Source organism: Dioscorea cayenensis, chromosome 2 (assembly GCF_009730915.1).
Source record: "Dioscorea cayenensis subsp. rotundata cultivar TDr96_F1 chromosome 2, TDr96_F1_v2_PseudoChromosome.rev07_lg8_w22 25.fasta, whole genome shotgun sequence".
NCBI classification, from domain to species: Eukaryota; Viridiplantae; Streptophyta; class Magnoliopsida; order Dioscoreales; family Dioscoreaceae; genus Dioscorea; species Dioscorea cayenensis.
Window position 1 is genome coordinate 14,702,161 of NC_052472.1, and position 15,363 is coordinate 14,717,523.

General features: G+C 30.1%; 2 long non-coding RNA genes and 1 pseudogene across 2 annotated transcripts; 2 read left to right on the forward strand and 1 right to left on the reverse strand.

Annotated features, from left to right (window-relative positions):
- Positions 1 to 545: 545 nt before the first annotated feature.
- LOC120272932 lies at positions 546 to 1,614 on the reverse strand (annotated as a pseudogene).
- Positions 1,615 to 6,482: 4,868 nt separating this feature from the next.
- Positions 6,483 to 9,987, forward strand: LOC120279359. Its single transcript, XR_005541885.1, has 2 exons — positions 6,483 to 6,617; positions 9,189 to 9,987. It is a non-coding gene; the product is annotated as an uncharacterized LOC120279359 (long non-coding RNA).
- Positions 9,988 to 13,615: 3,628 nt separating this feature from the next.
- On the forward strand, positions 13,616 to 15,130 carry LOC120279352. Its single transcript, XR_005541882.1, has 3 exons — positions 13,616 to 13,766; positions 14,157 to 14,229; positions 14,781 to 15,130. It is a non-coding gene; the product is annotated as an uncharacterized LOC120279352 (long non-coding RNA).
- The last annotated feature ends 233 nt before the right edge of the window (positions 15,131 to 15,363 follow it).

A 15,363-nucleotide genomic window follows, 5' to 3' on the forward strand; every position in this document is an offset into this window, starting at 1 on the left:
GTTACGCATTGCTTTGTGTTGGTTTATTGTTGTTGTCGATGTGTACTCATTGGTGTTGTCGACAGTACTCTTTGTGGTTTGTCATATTGTTTAGCGATTAAGTTAGGTACCTTTTGTGTTAATCTAAATTTGTTGCTCTGAAGATGTTAAGCTGCAGTAAATTTCTCTTTGTTAATTTATTGTAGGTACTAATTGAATTGGTTTGAAGCTATTGAGCTATAGATTTTACCCGAATCGGTCAGGTTTGAAATTGTTAAGCTGCAAAATACAGTTCCTAATTACTCTTTCTTTCATCTTTGTTTCTAACAAAACATCAAAACAACAACAATACAGTCCACAAGTCAACCACAACCACAAACAACAACAACAACAACAACAACAACAACAACAACAACAATATCAAAACAACCACCAAAGATGAACACAAGTTGATACCAATAATTAAGAAAATTTATTATCATCAGTATTAGCATCATTTCTGTTACAAACACACATTTCTTGTTTTCAAAACAACAATACAGTGTGAAGTATCAGTATCATTTCTGTTACAGATCAATATGCGACATGTCCAGCTGTAGTGAAAAAGCTCGATCAAGAGGTAAACTTACAGACACATATCTGATTACTAAAACATAGTGAAACAAATATCGCATGCATGTAAAAGAGCATAAACATTGTTTGCTTTGAGTGTTGTAGAAATTGCAAATCTTGCATTTATGAGCAATAATGTGGAAATGCACTTTTGATTTGGCAGCGCAATCGTTGCAAAGAATCCAAACCTGACAATCATTGAATTATATAGTTTGAGCATTTGCAGATATAGATAGAACATCATGTATCATACTCGCTTACCATCTTATTCTGGTATATCTCAGGCATTGGAGTAGCAGCAACCTGTTAAATCAAATTAATTAGTGTGAAGTTGTTACAATTACTTCCCAAGACTAATTTTGGGATTGTTAGTAAGTTTGCCTCCTGATCGAGTTTAAATCCTTCAACATTTTGCTATAACAGCATCCTAAATTTGAATAGCAAGATAGAAGATTAGATATATATATATAACAATAACAGTTAATTAGCATTGTGAAATGACAATGAATTAGTGGTGTACCACATTGATCACAGTGAAAGAAGTTCTCTGCACCACAAACTCTATAATTCAATAAACATCTTGAAGATGAATTAGAATCTAAGAATCAACAAACAAAAAGAAAAATCCAAAGGCAAATCTCATAAAGAAATCTTCTAAATTTTGAGCAGAAGTATTTCCCTGTACTAACATTACAATTTGTGTAGTTTTGCTGAACCTGTCATCAAGAAAAAGCAGACCAAACAAAAGAGGATATGAGGGATGAGAAATAACACAACATCTAAAAGATTCTACAAGTCTTGAAATAATAATAACAAATCAAAAGAATCTGAAAAAGTCACATCTTGTTCTTTTGTCATAGAGAGAACATATGACCTATTAAATCAAACAAAGACTAATAATTAGATTCAAAACAATAGTAAAATATTCCAGAAAAATGGTAATCTAACCTTGGTGACTTGATGCCGAGGGATCTCATGGCGAGCAAACTTATTAACTTCAAAAAGAGTTCCATTAAATCCCATCAAACAAAATCAAAATGTTTACTAAAAATTCTAATTAAAAACCAACTCCATGACTAGAAGAGGAGGAGGGGAGGGGGGTGAGGATGGGGACAATCGTCGGAGCCGGGGTGGGGATACTCGAGGAGGTTAGGAGGCGGTGGAGGGTTGGAAAGGGGAGAGAAGGGCGCTGAGTTTGGGAGAGTGTGCACCGAAAGTTCGGAGCGCAAGAGGGACTTCTTGGAAGCTTGCGGTGGTGGAGACGGAGGTGGAGGTATCATCGGAGGAGTCCATGAGGGTCATGGAGGAAAGGAGGAAGAGAAGGAGAAGAAAGGGGGGAGTCAAACTTCCATCCTCCTGGGAATCAGACTCAATGGGATTGGGATCAAGGATGATGGTTGTCTTCGTGTTTGATCTTCATCTTTAATTTGGGGATTAGGAATTTTGGATTCCATCACACGTTGAGTTAAAAATGGATGGTCGAGAATAACATGCATAGGATATAAATCGTATGAACGTTCATAGGCACTGCCCTCTTTTTCATATATATAGATATAGACATGATTTTTTGTATATAAATTATTTTGAAACAATAAAATAAATAGATATATTGTGTTTTTATTTTATTTTACTTTACTGTTTTGCATATATATGATTTTTATTTTTATTGTTTGTAGATTATATTATTTATTATTATTTTATTAAATTTATCTAATAATATTAGTGTTTGGTTAATTTATTTTAAAGTGATTTTATTTTATTTTTTAGTTTATTTTTAATAATTTGAATTATTAGATGCACCCTTAGCATAAACACAAGTATTTATGCTCGTAGATATTTAATGCTTGTTGTGTATATACATATATCTAATTTTGAAGCTTATGTCATATTTTATAAAAAAAAAATATTAGAAGGAATTTTTTTATCAAATCAATGTATGTGAAAAACAGGATTACTAATTCATATATAGTTTTCTATATATGAATTAGTAATCCTGTTAAAATTTCAATTCTAATTATGATTTGGACTTCAATATGTTTCTTGATAATCCTAGTTCATTTTTATTCAATTTTCAAGAATTTCAATTTTTGAGTGGGTTACAAAAAGACAAAATAAAAATTCAACAAACAATATTAGTGAATAACATTATTTGAATTGCTTTTGCTTACAAGAACATCAGACCTTTTTTAACTTTTTTTAAAATTTTTTTAATTTTTTGAGAAGGGGAGCAAGCCATTCCTTAATCCCTCAACATCTCATTTGTCAAGGGGAAGGTGGTAAGTACTTCTCCTTATTTGTGTGTGTATATATATCATCGTCTTTTATAACATTAATTTGTATCATATTTTTTTTATTAATTATGTTGTTAAAAAAAAAACTCTAGTTGTCCACATTTATCAAAAAATAAAAACCACTTTTTATACCAATAATGACAGAAAAATTTTTGCTTTTCATTTCTTATTTTCATTTTTTTAAATCATGGCTGTTTGTACACATTGTTAACCATTTTAAGTTGTTAAATGTGGTCTATATAATCAAATTACTAATTTCTTCCTTTGTCTAATTTCAATTGAAAGTATTAAATTGAAATAAATTTAGTCATGAAAATAATCCACGGAGACCTTCTAATTATCTTCATAACATTATGCAAATAATCCAAAATGCCCTATTTAACATTAATAAAATTCCAAAAATTGACCACAATTGCTGCTTATAAAAACCATTCTCTCATCTCCAAATCTTCAAGCCATTCTTTTTCTTTTTCTTTTTCTTTTTGGTGGGTGGGATGGTATCAAACTTTGAGCCTTATATTGTTCAACTTATTGAATATTGAGGCTCAAAGTTGATCCCATCTTTTCCACATAAAAAGCATTTCTAATGTTTTATTTATTTATTTTTTATTTTAACCAGGTAGTGCTAACTCTGTAGGTAGTTCTTTTGTATACACAAAAATTCAAATTCATAATCATATGTTAAAATAACACAAATCTGTCACTTGTATTAATTCCATTTACTTAATAATTTAATGTTTTGTTCTTTTTATTTTTGGTGCTTCGACATCATTCAAATCAATGCAGATATTAACTAATTTTATTTATATGATAAAAAATAATTATTTAAATAAATATATTTAATAATTAATTTTAAAAAATATAATTAACATGAGTATATAATTATTATTAATTAAGTCAAAATTTAATTAAAAATTTTACTTCCAAAATAATTTCAAACTTTCAAATCTTACCATAACCACTCAATTCCAATTGTGTGTAGGCGGGTATGTAGATTAATATTATATAAAGGAGATATTAGAAAAATATTTTCTACCCAACCAACTAATGTGAAATTTATGATTATTTATTTTTTCGAGAGTTTTTCTTTTTTTATAATAAAAACTGTAACTGTAATTATGATTTGGACTTCAACAAATTTCTTATAATTCGAGTTCATTTTTATTCATTTTAATTCAATCTTAACAAAACAAAAGAAAAGAGAAATTCAACTTCCACAAATAAAAAAGAATTGAAGAGGTTGAGTTGTTGTTACAAAAAGAGAAATTAAAATTACCAAGCAGTATCATATCATATCTCTATTTTTAGACAAATAATAAAATAGAACCATTTGTGTTATCACCATAATATTTTATCCATAATTTTAAAAATATAATTAATAATGCATTACTTCTTCTTCTTCTTCTTCTTCTTCTTCTTCTTCTTCTTATTATTATTATTATTATTATTATTATTATTAAACTACCAAAATTGGGGATAAAATATAAAAGATTCATCAAGCAATATCATATCATGTCTCTATTTTTAGACAAACAATGAAAGAAGACTATTTAAGTTATCACCATAATAATACTATGTAATATTTTCCCCATAAGTTTAAAAATTTAATTACCAATTCAATAATTATCATTTGTAAACTACCAAAAATTGGGAATAAAAAAGATATAAAAATTCATCAAAAAAATATGCTACTTTATATTTTCTCCAGTAATTAAAAAATATAATTAATAATGCTTTAATTAGTACTAATCAACTACCAAAATTGTGAAAATAGAAACAAAAAAATTTATTAAATAATATCATATCCTATGTCTATCTTTAGACAAATAATGAAAGATAATCATTTAAGAAATCATCATAATAATACCATATAATATTTTTCCCCATATTTTAAAAAAATTAATAATGCATTAATTATTATTAATAAACTACCAAACTTGGGATAAAATAGAAATAGAAAGTTCATCAAAAAAAATAATACTATGTAATATATTCACCATAATTTTAAAGATATAATTAATAATGCATTAGTGGCTATTAAGCAACTACCAAAATTGTGAATAAATTGAAATAAAAAAAAATCAAACAATTTTTTTCTGAAAAACATAAAACAATATCATATTGTAAAATACTTTCTCAATAGTTTTCAAAAAAATATTATCAATAATGCATTAATTTGTATGCACCAAACTACAAAATTTGCAGATAAAATAAAAAAAAAAAACATCATAATGATACTATGGAATTTTTCCTCATATTTTTAAAAAAAGTAATTAATAATGCATTATTGAGTATAAATCAACTTCCAAAATTGTGAATAAATAGTAATAACAAACTCATCAAACTTTTTTTTTTAAAAAAAAGATCAAACAATTTAAGATAAAATTGAAATAAAAAAAGTTCATAAAAAAATAATACTATGCAATATATTCTCCATAATTTTAAAGAAATAATTAATAATGCATTAATGAGTATTAATCAACTACCAAAATTGTGAATAAATAGAAATAAAGAAAAATCGTCAAACAATTTTTATTTTATTTTTTTTGAAAAACATCAAACAATATGCAATATTTTCTCAATAATTTTTTAAAAAATATTATCAATAATGCATTAGTTTGTATGCACCCAACTACAAAATTTGCAGATAAAATAAAGAAATAAAAATAAAATCATCAAACAATATCATCTCATGAAAAACCATTTTCGGATATAAGTAAATTTAATTAGTAATACATTAATTAGTATTAATGAAATCCCAAAAATTATTAATCAAATATCACTTATAAAACCTTCATTTCTCATTTCAACAACAACAACCTCATCATTTATCTCTAAATCTTTCATTAGGGTTTTCTCTTTAGTGGGTGAGATGGGATCTGACTCTGGACCTTATCATTGATTATTCATTCATCAATTTGGTCTCATGATCTTTCTAAGGTCCAGATTCAATTCCATCCTTCCCACTTCCAAAAGATATTGAAGCTTATTGAATTCCTCATAAGTTGCATTCATCCTTTTTTATTATTATTATTATTATTATTATTATTATTATTATTATTATTGTAGACATCCATTGGTCTCTAAGAAGTTACCTGCTCTAAACTAGTGTTGGCAAGATAGGGAAAATATAAAAATAGGAAAATATATACATCTCCGGTATGAGTTTTTTTATACACAAAAATTTTTAAGTAGTCCAAGCCTCGACATTTATTTATGTTTTATTATATTTTTAGTTTCACTTTTTCTCACAATCTTTTATTAACTATAAGATCTAATCAAGCTTTCTTTTACATAGTGAGAGTAACTTCTTTTAATGTTTTAGTTTTTATGTATTACTAAGTTTTATATTATAATATTTTTTTAAAAAATGAATAGGTTTTAAAAAATTAAACAGAATAATTTTTTTAAAAAAATGTATATGCTATCAGTGTGAAAATCACAACAATATTTTAAATAATTATATTCTGAGAAAATTAAAGTCCAGTAGGTTGTGTGGACACTGCGTCTTCTTGTCTTGGAAGAGTTTGACGGTTTGGATTTTATAAATAATTGTCAAGCCTTTTCTTTCTTCCCAAGCTAGCCAATGAACCACAGTTTTCGGCAACTTCTCATCCCAAACTAGGTTTTAAAAGATGCCAGAGACCTTAGCTCTCTCTACGTTATTGTTTTGTGGTGCTGGCAGACAGTATGGGGAGTTCTCCATGCATCATGAGTTAGCCCATTCAGTAAGTTGTAAGTGCATGCCTTTTAATTTGGTTTTGGTGGCATGTTATCAAAACTGCATTAGGAAAAACATGTTTAAATCATGGACTTTAGCTTCCTTGTCACTATTTATATGATAGGGATCTATTCCATATAATTTTGTTGGTAAAACAACAAACTTTTAGTGTGCATTTGCAGTGTTGTTAGTGTTCAAATTTTTAGGGGTCGTTTAGTTCATGGAATTGAAAAAAATATTCTTTAGAATCATGTGGTAATCTAAAAATATTATAGTATTTTGAGCTTTAGCATAGGTAATGTTAATGATCATCAGAAATTTTTAATTGTGAAATATTATTAAGAAAATTTAGTAATCACATTATCTCTATAACAAGTGTTTATTTTAGATTATGGAGTGATGGTAATCTAGGGCTAAAATATTCTGAACATTTTACTGTTATAGTAATTTTTAATGAAAATGGGGTGAGAAACGAAAAATAATAATTATTTTTAAATTTAATTTAAATTACTTATTTTATCTATATTTTAATAATTATATGTATTAACTATGTTATAGTTGATATATATTAATTTTGATGTATGTTTCTATTTTTAATTATATTTTTTCCAAAAAAATTTTGGTCCATTTTGTTTTAAGTTTGCTGTAAGTTTAGGTTCAAAACTATTTTAGAAATTTTTGCACTTTACTGTGTTGCATTGCATTGATTAACTAAACTCTATAATAAAATATTGACATTAATATGAGTTCTCAATCTAACTTGACAGTGTAAATTCCTACAACATTTTTGGCCATATAACATTCCATATCTTAAAACTGCGATAATACATTAACTTTATTAGCAAAATGGCCCCTCATTATGTAGGATGTGTTCCTTAAGTGTTGAGAATGTATATTGAATGATTTGTATCCTAGAATTAATGGTTATAGGTTGAAGTCTTTCCTAAATTTTGCAAATATGATATTACTCTATTGATGTGTTTAAAGGACCCTTCATATCTTAAATTTATAGAACCCATACTTATTTTGTCTTTAATCTTTATGGTGTATTATTGCATAATGTGGCCTTTTATTTATTTATTTATTTATTTTTGTTATACTTTCTTGCGTTATTATTTTCTTTCTTATTTTGGCCTAAAACACATAATTTAGTAACTATGAGCCCATATAATATCTTTTAGTGTTTGATGGTTTGTCTTAGTTATCTATAAGGTGTAAGAAACCAAATGGTGACTCTTCTATTTTGACTTTTGTGTATAGATTGTGTGCAAATCAGACCATTGGAAACATTTAAGTTCTTTCTCTTTCTAGTGTTGTAAGTTGGGAATATTAATGATTTGATCATGTTTGCGAACTTTTGGAATGAAAAGGGCATGTTCACATGGAGTGTCACATTGATTTTGTTGAAACTTGCATTGGGGGGGTGGGGAGTAAATAAAACTTAGTGACTCAAAGGCCAACTTTATTCAAAATTTTATAATAACTTAAATAAAATTTCTAGTTTCCAAAAAGAGTAAAAAGCTTCTTACATAAACAAGTTCTTAAAACAAAGCACAAATTCATAATTGACCTCCATGAGTTTTCATATTTTGAAAGCAACGAAATGATTGTTTCATTATCTACACAACTAATGATATCCTTCTCAATGTATATTACCAAATAATCAATCAAGAATTGATTAATAATTTTATTGCATAGTAGAGTTTTCAAAATAATCACAGTAGAGAAAACCCTAGTACATAGTTGTTGTTGAAATTGGTAAGATGAGAGCTAGAGTTATAAGTTTATAGAGCAATGGATAAAAAATATTTGTTTTTATTCACATTAACCTCATTTGTAAGATCAGTATTTCCTAGTAGATCATTAAATTCTATGTTGGACCTCACGTCAATGATATAAGTCTAAGTTACAAATGATAATGATGCTTCTAGAATTTAGTAGTGATCACTTCTTATGGGACTCTACAAAGTGGATATATATTTGAGAAAAATTTAAAGTAGTGGAAGAATGTTTGCACAAACAAAAAAAAAAGTTTCTTTTTGTTGTTTTTGCTTAAAGGTATTAATTATTAAACGAAGTTAAAAGAAGATGAAAAAAAGGGATCCTTCTTTAGTAAGTTGTATGCAGATAAAGCACATGAAAGGTAAATCCCATTTTTGCAGTAGAGATAGGGTGCCTCGACTTTCCTGATTAGAGTTATTGTTGGGAGATCTCACTCAGATCCAATTATAGGGAATTCCTAGAATTTTTTGCAATTGTATGAAGATAGATTCAAAAGAGATTTCATTTTACCATAGTATGGGATTTGATATTGAATTAACTCGAAAGAGCATTTGATATACTTTTGAATTCCCTTAGTCTAATATTACAATTATCCAATTGATATTGATTTCCAATTATCTTTGCTAGAATCCTAGGTGAAGCCATGTCAGAGTACCTACACGGTTGATTGATTTCTTTTTTTATTAGCTTTCTGCTTGTCTGGCGCTTTTTTCCTACTTTGAGTTCTTTTTTTTTCATTTTGAGCATCAAACTTTAATTTGTACCATTTTGGTTAATCAACTTTAATTTGTGTTCACTGGAAGGGCACCAAATGGATTCCGAGAAGAATGTGATGACATACAAACCAAATTTGCCACATCAACAAATGTTAATTGCATCATTTGCATTAACGCACATGCGACATGATTAAAGAGAACCATATAACCACTCTTATAGACCAGTTCACTAGGTTGACATGGCATATAACGTGCCAATAAGAGCGGCAATGTTGAACTGGCCAATAAGAATGACCATATGGCTGTCATTGATAATGTGCTATGTCCACGTATGCAGATAATGCGATGAATTATTGTTAATGTGGTAAATTAAGCATGAACATCATCAAATTCTTATTGGAATCTTCTTAGCATCATTAGCAAATCTCCTCAACACTTCCATCAGCAGCGCCCTACACCCTCAGCCATCAATCCCTTGGCCAGCAGTGATTCCTGGCTAGATTTCCTCAGCATCTCTATCGATTCAGCAGATCTCCTCAGCACCTCCATCAGCAGCAGATCGGAGAGGGGACCATCATCATTCCTGATCTGCTCATCATCGGTGGTCCACTACTTTCAAGTATCCATTCAATCTCATGCCCTAACCTTTGATCTGATCTGCTCACTGGCAACGTGTTCTGATGAATGTTTTTTAGATCTGATGAATTGTTTTTGTTTGGGACTATTGTGTCTAAAAAATTTAATTTTGATCATCTTGAGAATAATTTATATGCTAACTATCCGACGGAATTGTAATTTTCTTGTTAGAATGTTAGAAAGATGGATTTATTTGGCGAAATGAATTGTGAGATGCTTAATTAGAAGAAAGATTAGATGGATTTAGATATATACTATGTTTTTTTTTTATGCATTTAGAATGTGGTTATTTGCTTTCTTTTACTATTTTATTTGCTTTCATTTTGGTTGTCACTTTAATGACAAAGATGATCTGATATTGGTTTCACTTTCATGACAAACCTAGTGTTTGTTTTACAGAACTATTTGTCATGGAAGATGGATCTCAATCTTCAACACCAATTGAAAAAATCAATGTAAAATCAACTTTTACTCCTTTATCAATGGATGTTCTTGGTGCATCTTCAACTCCAAATTGAAGTAATACTCAAACACCAATTTCAACACATTTAGTGGATGATATTTCCATGTACAACCCAAAAAAAAAAATGAAATCAGTTATGTGAGAACATTTCACAAGACAACAAATTATTGGGGAATGGAAAGCAAAATGTAATTATTGCAAAAGGATGCTTGGTGGAAAATCAAAGAATGGAACCACTCATTTGCATGACCATGTGAAGAGTTGTCCAAAGCTAGCACACAAAGAACTTAAACAACTTCTATTGGTAAAGCAAACTAAAGAAGATGGTACAAAGCTTGCCAATTATGCCTTTGACCAAGCCATGGTAAGGAAAGAGCTTGTTCAAATGATAATACTTCATGAATATCCTTTATCCATGGTTGATCATGTGGGGTTTAGGAATTATTCATCTCTTCTCCAACCATTGTTTAATGTTCCTAGCCAAAACACAATAAAAAATGATATCCTCAAAATTTACAAGGATCATAAGTTGAAAACAATGAAGATGATAGAGATGAAGTATAGTAGAATTGCAATTATAACTGATATGTGGACAGCGGATCACCAAAAGAAAGGGTACATGGCTCTTACTACTCACTTCATTGATAGCTCTTGGACTTTGCAAAAACGTATCTTGAGGTATAATTATATATATATATTTATAAATTGTTATTTGGTGATATGTATATGTAGATATTGTTATGTTCCTGCACCACAAACAAAAGAAGTCATTGCAAATGAGTTCATGACAATTTTTTTTGGATTGGGGACTTAACAAAAGGTTATCCACTATTACTTTGGATAATTATTCAGTCAATGATGGAGTTATGAACCTTTTTCTTGATAGATTTCATCCAGATTATCTTATTCTTGGAGTTGGTTTTTTTCATATGCATTGTTGTGCGCATATATTAAATTTGATTGTGAATGATGGATTGAATGTTATTGGTTATGATATTGATGGAATTCATGAAAGTGTTCAATTTTGGATAGCTACTCCAAAACGAATGGAAAAGTTTGAAGAGTCTGATTGACAATTGCGTGTTCTAACTACTAAAAGGTTGTGTCTTGATTGCAAAATAAGATGTAGCTAGACATACTTGATGGTTGAGATAGCTTTATTCTACAAAGATGTGTTCACCAGTACGAAGTTAAGAAATCCAATGTGCAAAATTTGTCCAATAGAGGTAGATTGGGAAATGACAAAATTACTTGCTGGAAAGTTATGATTATTTTATAAGGTGACTAAGATATTTTTCTGGTTTTAAATACCCAACTGTAAATACTTATTTCATGAAGATTTGTGAGATCAAATTGGCTTTGTCCGAATGGTTGTCTGATTCTAATGTGATTATTGCATTAATGGCTACAAGGATGCTTGAAAATTTTAGTAAATATTGGACTATAGTTCATGGATTAATGGGGATAGCCATAGTGTTTGATCCAAGGTACAAAGAAATGTATTTTGGAATAGCACTTTTCCAATTTATATGGAGATGATTGTGATATGGAAATAGACAAAATCGACAAGATTTGCTGTAAACTTATTGTAGAGTATGAAAAAAAGTTTTCAAACCTTGGAGTTGAGAAAAACATTGCTTCCACTTTGGTTCTGGAAATAGTGTCCCTGATGGATATGAAGAATTTGTCATGAAGAAGAGTAAAATTACACATGTGAGTGAGGTCAGAGTTTGACTTATATTTGGAAGAAGATGTCATCACGAGATCTTCTAATTTTGGCATATAACAATGATGGAAGATGGCTGGTATAAAGTATCCCATAAAGCAAAGGATAGCTAAAGATATATTTGCTATACCTGTGTCTAAAGTGGCTTCAGAGTCTGCATTTAGTAATCGATGGTCGGTTGTTGAGTCCATATCGAAGTAGACTTCATCCAACCATGGTGGAAGCATTGACTTGTGCTCAAAATTGGTTATCAAATCAATTAGAAGGTAAATTTAATAATTTTAACTTTCTAATGTAAACTTGATCAATAACTTAGCATTTTTTTAAAAAAATTGTTACTTAGAACCCAGTTCAATTTCATCAAATATTACTTCAAGTTGTGAAAAGGAAGATGATATCAATTCCATTATTCTTGATATGGTATGGTGTATTATAATTTATCTATCTTCTTTCTAGCCATCATAAATTTCTTATAGTATTTTTTTAACAATATTTCTTTTGATGATGTTCTCATAAGATTGATCATTAGAGTTGAGCATTCACATTTAAAGGAGAAAGTTGGAGACTTGGAGGCTTGGTCCTTGGAGCTTCATTGTATAAGAGGATTCTAAACAGCTCTATGATCTTTGTTTGATGTTTTTTAGCTATGGCTTCACTGAAGAAACTAAGGTTTTTTTTGCGTTTGTTTGCCTTGTAATCTTAGTTTGTTTGCTTCATTGTTTGTGATGATTTACCTTTTGTGTTGAGTTCAAATGTGTTGTGTAGGAGATAACTAATATCTTGGTAGTTTTCCATGATTTGGTGATTTTTGGGTGCTTGAGATTATTGTTGGCATAGTTTGTTGGGTTCCTTGTGATGAACTTCAGCTTGATGCTTTGATTTCTTTTCTACAAAATTTCTCTTTACTATTTTTTATTATTATTTTTTTTTATTTTTGCACCTAACCTTATAGCTTGATGCTAAATTTCTATCTAAGTTAATATTTTTAATTGGGATGCATAAGCTTTTATTCCTCTTAACTTATATATATATATGTGTGTGTGTGTGTGTGTGTGTGTGTGTGTGTGTGTGTGTGTGTGTGTGAGTGTGTTTTTTTTAGTTTCCTACTGTCGGCATGCATCTTAAGAATGTTTTTCTATTTTTTGGTATTGTTTTCGCAATATTGAGTAGCTTTCTCAATGATTTAGAAAAAACATATGGAAGAATGGGCACTAGGTTTGTCTCATCTAGTTACCATATAAAGGATCACACTTGTTGTTTGGATCTTTGACTTGATATAGTCCCATAGTTTTTCAGCTACGACTTGTTATTATCCTATAATCATTTTTTTGTCATTTAGTGTTATTGTGGTATTCAACTTTTTCGTATTTTTTTCCTTCATGTTTCAATTGTTTTCTTGAGTAATTTTCATGTGTGGGAGTTTATTTAGAGTATCCAGAGTCGTTAGAATTATAAAGGAGGTCAATAGGCCACCAATTGAGTGGTTTAGAGCCATTTTTGTATAGGCTGAATGGGCATGACGGGGTCCATACGGGGCTATATGCACCCTCGTATGAAAATCCAAAAACTTTCTATTAGGTCATGGGGGGCCATATGGGGGCCGTATGGAACCCGGCATCGGCGGAAATTTAGGGTTTAAAAGCCCTTTTTCCTTATCTTTTTCTCATTCTTTCTAAACTTTTCCTTGAGCCCTTTTCTCTTCCATTTTCCTCCTCCTCTAGAACCTTCATCTCCATTTCTCAAACCCATCATCCTTTGCCTTGAATCAAGAATAAACTTGAAGATCTCTTCTTCCTCTCTTGAAAAGTGCTTTTCCTTGAGGTTTTTGAGAAGCTTTGAGGTAAGGTTATTCTTCCCCTTTGTCTTCTTCGTCTCCCTTTCACTTTTTGTTGAATTTCTTTGGGATTATTGGTGGAAAATCCTAGTTTTGGTTGGATCTAGAGTATAGAATAAGTTTGAAGTTGTAAAACCTTGAATCCATTGAGAATTGAGAGAGATCTTTCATCTCTTAATTAGGGTTACTATAGCACCAAACCAAGTTGAATTTGCTTTGCTTTTCTTGTTAGTTTTGAGGGTTGGGAGAGTTTCATTCTTGTTAGATCTTCTTGTTAGAGTGCTTAGCGAACCCTAGGAACAATTTTTTTCCCATTTTGAGCATTTTCATTCATCCACGTTGATCTAGTTGTTGATGATGTTTGTTTATTGTTTTGGGATGTTTAATTGCTTCTAGGAGGTGAGAATTCAAGCAAAGGAAAAGGGCCCGGTAGAGAAGTAACATGGGAGGTTTCTAGCTTGCCAAGTTTGTGAGTGGGATTTACTAAATCATGGGCTAGAAATCATGCATTTTTCTAATACTTAATTTGCTTGCCTTTGAATGATAAACTTCTTCTTGTTAAAACTCTTGAAATGTTTTCCATTGGATTTAGAAATCATGATGATTTATGACTTGGCTTATTTCATGATTGTTGGTAAAGATTGTATATATTACTTGTGGTTTGGAAACCCTATGTTTTGAAATATATGTTTTCAAGTTATGTATTTCAAGAGACTTGATATTCTTCTTATAATGACTAAAAAGGCATGTGTAAACTAAATTAAAATTCATTGTGATGATGCTATATTTGAAGTATATTTTCAAAGATTACACTTGTATGATGTTCTTGATGAAAATGGTTTCACTGAAGATGTTATAATCAAGTTATTCACTCTTGGAGTGAAAGTTACATATGTGAAAACTTGTGATCTCTTGATGAGAATTGTGCTATCATGTTGATATTTATATACCGAGCCTACGAGCTGGAGTGTTAATTAAATGTTTTGATGGTGACATGGGGGTCCCCAATACATATTGCAGTAAGGGTTAGAGTTTCCACGGGCCGACCTAGTTGGGGTGGCATGTAGTACTCAGATGAGGTTTCACCCTTTCAGGGGGGCGTGTAGAGAGGTCGAAGGGTGTGCAGGGTTGGGTGCCCAGAGTCACCACACAGGTTCCCCAATGGCCAACGCCAAAATATGTGCATTTTGGTGGCTCATGACCTAACCGAGGACAGGGTTAGCGAATGGAGGGTTTTTGAGGCTAGTTGTGATACTATTGACTATTTTAAATTGTTGATTTATTTATTTCTCCACAGTTTGAGCTATGAGTTATTAAAGAAATGTATGAATTTGGATTTCATACTTGTATGGATTCTGTGATTATGTAAAAGGTGCTTATCATGCATTTCTTATGTTACATTGGCTATTTAAAGTATTTTAAATATTTTGAGAATTGAAATGTAATTTGGCATTGTATTTTCTTCCATCAAGCATGAGACTTAGTTCCATGTTTAGCCCCTCACTGAGTAACTTAATTACTCATCCCCTCTTTTTTTTCCTCCCAGGTGATAGCACAACATTGGGGTAAAGTGTGAAGTTCTTGGCAAAGTTTATTTTGTGTT